The sequence below is a fragment of the Notothenia coriiceps genome, unplaced genomic scaffold, assembly GCF_000735185.1.
Source record: "Notothenia coriiceps isolate Sejong01 unplaced genomic scaffold, NC01 NC01_scaffold00012620, whole genome shotgun sequence".
NCBI classification, from domain to species: Eukaryota; Metazoa; Chordata; class Actinopteri; order Perciformes; family Nototheniidae; genus Notothenia; species Notothenia coriiceps.
The window spans coordinates 113,977-119,704 of NW_011345321.1; the positions used below are offsets into that span (position 1 = coordinate 113,977).

At 39.8% G+C, this 5,728-nt stretch overlaps 1 long non-coding RNA gene across 1 annotated transcript; it reads right to left on the bottom strand.

Moving 5' to 3' along the window:
• Window positions 1–524: 524 nt before the first annotated feature.
• On the bottom strand, window positions 525–1,780 carry LOC104947489 (uncharacterized). The gene is made up of 3 exons (XR_798567.1): window positions 1,702–1,780; window positions 929–1,041; window positions 525–836 (listed from the first exon to the last, which is right to left on the bottom strand). It is a non-coding gene; the product is annotated as an uncharacterized lncRNA (long non-coding RNA).
• Window positions 1,781–5,728: the final 3,948 nt, after the last annotated feature.

Consider the following 5,728-nt stretch of genomic DNA (forward strand, 5'->3'; position numbering starts at 1 on the left):
CTCCCATTTAAAGTTCGATTGAAATTCATAAACAAAGGATGGGTTTTCCTCTAGAGTGGAATTTAGGTGTTGAAGTTTCAAAGTAGTACATTGTAAGATTTTTTCAACTAGTCATTACAGGATGTGAGCCAAAGAGTTTACTGTATTGTGAAACAGTTCCATTAGGATGAACTGTACACTTTACAAGTTGGACATCTTGCATTCTGAATCCTGTTCCTTTCATGTAAAGGAAATCAGGGTTTTTCCTCAATATCATGCTAAAGCAGCAGAGCCCAGATAAGTATCACTTTTAACACTGACAGTCTTTGCTTTGAAAGCATGATTTGAAAAAAAGGGAGCATGCCAGTTATGCTAGCAGCTACAGACAGAAGAAACACCTTCAATTTACTCCAATGCTGTTAAGCGGAAAAAGCCATATTCATTTTGTGTTGCGTTTGTGACCAAAGTGTTGCTCTAAAGTGGCATTTATGGTTAAGGGTGCAGTGGTACTAAACACACAATTAAAACCACAAGGACACAGCAAAGTCAGTTAACATTTTTTATTTTGCATATTTAACAAACATGTGCATCCAGATTTTGTTACCAAAAAACACACAGCTTGCTTCAAGAGCATTTACAAGTGGGCAGACAAGGGTTACAAATCAGAAAGTGTAGGTCCCTCAGTTGTTTCATGACACTTATCCACAACAGATGATCAGGAACCCATGCCGACGCCAGGCCACGCTTCCTTGCTGTACAGAGGGACATCTACCCATTTATTGAACAGAAAAAAGGCAAGGCTTGTGAAATGTACAGGAGGACTAGTCTTCATTATGTTGACTTCTCCTGATCGATGGCTGCAAGAGGGATACAAATAGTTTGTGTGATTAGTACAAAGGGTTTTTGACCGTAGCAATTCATGTTGTAGATCTTAAGGTACTGCACATACTTTCTTTGGTTGGCAGGGTGTTTTTCTCAGCGGTCTCCGTCTTCTTCAGCTTGGTCTTGTCGAAGGTTGTTACTCCTGACACATCCGCTTTGTCAGCCATATCTGCAGAGGCTCTAAAAACAGATAAGAAACCTTAGATCAGCTTTGCTTCAATAGAGTTTAAATCAGAACGCACCTGGGCATGTGAACAGATGATTAAGGTCACAATTAACAACGTGTAGGGTAATTTAAATAATTCAACTATAAGTAACATCTAGGGCTGATGCAGACACTGCATGTGCTGTTTTATCAGCGCCAGACTTGAGACAGGCTTTGTGTCAGTTAGTCCACACGGGCAGACGATGGGACCCCGCCCTTTAATGCAATCTAGAGGAGCAGACTGCATCAACTATAGCAGACCCCAGTGAACAATATAACTCACTCCAAAAGGCTGAGCATGCACTGAATCTCAGGTTAAAAGTGGTAAGCCAATCAGATCATAGGTTACTGAAACAAAGCATGTAGCATTTGTTTGGATCCATAGACTTGATTACATGTCATTTTGTGCCGTTTTGTGGAAAAAGGGAAAGAGTTTTGAATGTTCTGATTATTTCCTGGAGCTTTGAACATATACGCGAGTGTAACGCTGTCTGATAATGAGATAGGACATTGTGGGAGAAGGAGAAACGTAATATAATCAAAACAACGTTGACAAAATCATTCAATAGACAGGCTAAAAGAGAAAGAGGCTTTAAAGACAACGTGAATATAAGAATATGAACATGAACACTCACCTTAGTTTCAGTCAGAGAGACAGTTAGATACTCGTCTGGGTGGCGCAGGAGCGTAGTGATGGCTGTAGCGTCAATCCCACTATAAATACTGCGCAGTATGCAAAACATCTTCTGACGTCACGTCCACTGTCTCTTAAACCTTCTTTTTACTAATAGGATTTGTATTTAACAAACAAAAGTACCAAACCTATCCATAGGCTGAAAGTTTATTTTAAATCAGTCACGTGCGTGAATATATTTGAGGAAACACTGCGACCACCTACATCAGATTAGGGGAATGAAATCATCCATCGGGTTTCTCCTGTCATTAAGGAAGGCGTCATAGCATGCAGGTGTTAATTCTTCCACAAAGCGAATAAAATGTAGTTAAACAAGTGATGAATGAGACAATGTTGGTTTAATCGTTTAGGTTTAACCTTGGCATAAAGCGCAAGCTATTAAGCCTAACATGCATGCAGAGAGTTATGCAACGCGAGCGAACACCTTGCGGACAAAGCAAGTGAAAACGCAGGAAGTGTATACAGTATGAAAGGACGCTGGGCAGGTAGACTATGTTATCTGGGCTATTACTTAGCATATTGTTTAAAAAATCAATATGTCATCCATAAGTATACACGGTAATCAGACAAACCGTCCAATGTGAATTTACAAATCATACATTGTGAGAGTTTTGGTTAAGCACAAATCTCAGCAATTTTTGTTTTGAGTTTCTGTGTTTTTTTCTTCTGGAGGCTAGAGCCAATGACGCAGTAACCTAAAAAGAGGATAACGCGTAAACATTTTTGCCCCCTTTTTTATGGTTGATCTTTAGAACATATTTGTTTAAGTTAGATAGAGAACCAGGTAACAGACAGGCACAAATATTTATTTAAACAGGGTAATTAGGGCAAGACATGAAGTATGCAATTTTAAATCATGTCTACCTATGCAGCACAATTGGCAGCACTGCTTTTTCGGCCACCGTGGGTTTGATAAATGGAAGACAAAGATGAATTGTCGGCTTTGCTGTTTTGGTCTGAATAAGAACATAAAGACGCTGAACTCCTTACACAGATGAAATAGGCCTTCTGTCCAGCTCGCAGCTTTGTATCAACACCTATGGTTAAAGTAAAAAAAGTAAAAAAAGATGAGTACACTTTTCCTTAATATAAAATCAAGTCTACACCTGTACGCATATTATTATTTGCATTTTAGTTTGACAGTTAAAGTTGTTACTACGTTTACTTATAATGTTCTAATGCTAATGTATCTATGATGATTTGTGATTTTTTTGTTTTTTCTGGCTGCTATTCAGTTCTGTTATCTCATGGCAGTGACAGGCACACCCATTGGTACCATTAGGTGATTTAAAATGCAATCTTAAATAAGCGCTTTTAATTATGTAACACTAATGTCTTTCTGTCCCTCTCTGCACGGAAATGTAACAAAAAGCAGCAGCATATAAATCAAAAAATAACAATAACTTACGTATTGTTTAATTTAAGCCTTTTTAAAGAATGACTTAAATAATTCAGGAAATTTTTGGGCCATTTTACCGTTGGGGCTTATGCAGCAATACACGTCTGACTGGCCGTAAAGAACATGCTGGAGCTCTGATTTGTTTAAAAGAAAAAAACTGATGTGCCTAACAGGATGGACATGCTTGGCGGGTGGACATTTTAAGCATTTACCCCAAAGAGTGCCAAGCATTCTTCTGGGCACAAACATGACCAAACCAGCCGAAAAGGGGTTCAACTGGGGAGTTTGAAATTTGAATATTTCTAACAAGCATAGCTTACATATTTATCATAAGTTTAACATGCAAAAATTTCCCACAGCAAGCATTACATTTTGAATGATGGGGCACAAACTAGATACCAAACGCATTATAACTGACGGGTTTAATTTAAGTAGGAATATTTGCTGTTTAAAGATAAAGATAATACTTTAATTGATCCCAAACTGGGATTTTTCAAAGTACCAAACCTATCCATGAGTGGCCTGAAGTTTATTTTAAATCAGTCAGCGTGCGTGAATGTATTGAGGAAACACTGCGAGCCGACCTACATGGCAGATTAGGGGAATGAAATCACCCATCGGGTTTCTCTGTCATTAAAGAAGGCGTCTAGGCTACATGTGTTAGTTGCTGGCCACAAGAGCCGAATAAAAATGTAGTTACACAAGTGATGAATGAGACAATGGGTTTACTCGTTTAGGTTAACCTTGCATAAAGGCACTATTAGCAGCCTAACATGCATGAGAGAAGTTTCAAGCGGGCCGACACTTGCGGACAAACAAAGTTGACAAACCAAGGAAAGTGTACGATGAGGACCTGCAGGTAGCTATAATGTTGATCTGCTTATATTTACATATTGTTTGTAAATCAATATGCATCCATAGTATAACGGTATCAAGACCAACTTGTCCAAATGTGAATTTAGACAATTCATACATTGCTGAGAGTTTTGGTTTAGCACATTCAACGCAATTTTTGTTTTGAGTTTCTGAGGTTTTTGTCTCCGGAGACTAGACCAATGACGCAATAACGCTAAAAGAGGAATAAATGTGGTAACATTTTTGCCCTTTTTTATGGTTGATCTTAGAAACATATTTGTTTAAGTTAGAAAATAGAGACCCAGGTATCAGAACCCAGGCACAAAATATTTATATTAACAGGGTAATAGCAAGGAATGAAGTATCTATTTTAAATAACAGAGTTAACATATATCGAGGGTAATTTATTTGTCTTCATTTTGAGTTCCGCAGGAGGTGTCAACAATGTTGTGAGAAGGAGCCATGTTATCAGAGCAACAGTTGAACATATTCCCATATAATTGTCCCATTTATGACAGATCTGTCCGGCAGTCCTTGGCTCACTTGCGGTGAAGTTTTTGAAAATATTTCTTGTTGTACATTCAAGCTTGTTGTCCACTCTGCCACATTCCTCAGGTTTTGCCCAAACGCAAGGCTCAGCAGGCAGCTGATTCTCGGCCACTCACAACACCTTTTCTCAGCAGAGGGCCTCCTCCCTCAGCCGCAGCGAAGGTGAGAGTGCTGGCAGGACGGGCTGCGCCAGCATCAGGGGGCAGCAAATCAGCATCCAGGTTCTGCATGCAGACAGGTCTGTTGTGGGCCAGATACATTGCCAGTATTGAAAAAAACCGCCGGTCTTAACGTAGCCCTCCGTCCAAACCCGACAGGGTCTTGCGAGCTGTACTACGGATGGCTCTGAGTGATGGTTATTGTACCAGGGTCGCCGGGGTCGCAAATCCCTCTCCTCAAAGAAAACAGAGGAAGATGCTTCTCTCCTTCCTCTTCCAGTTTCCACTCGGCAGATTCCTCATGCACCGACATTCAGTGAGCAATGTGGTATCTGTGGCTGTCGTAGAAAGTCACACGTAAGACATCCATAAATGGGGCACCTGGTGAAGTTAACAGGCTCTGTTATCCTTTTATGCTTAGCTTTCATATAGTGCAATCAACGTGGAAGCATCCGCAGTAAAAAAAAGTGGGGAGAGCTGTTGCCGACAAACAAAAAAACAAAATTAATGAACTTGTGGTAATGTAAATACGAAGGGGCCTGACTGTCATTACTATACAGCTCCCTACCTGTCAAATATGATCAAAGCTATATCTTTGTGTTTGGTGCTGGTGTGTCACATTTCAGCATTCAGTGTATAGTTCTAGGAATCCTTGACATTACTTGTTTGCCATCCAAATAATGAAATCAAGTGCATCGCAGGTAACATTGGAACGGGTTGCCTTGCAAGAACGAAGTGTGAAAACGAGATTTCAGGGCCCTCAATGGGAAGGTGGATTGATTGATAATAGTCAGTTCCTGTTGTAGCTTAGGCTAAGGGCTGTAAGCTTTTTTGCTCCATTTACAAATCCACTGTTCCCAAGTGGAAAAAATGTCCATTATGACTCAGGTCAAAGGAAATCAAAGTATGGGTTACGTTTGAGTTTTATAACTGTCACAATTAGGTAGAGAATTTGAAGCTCAGTCAAAAAATCTGAGTTGATGGAAAAACTTGGTCTGTCCAATTTA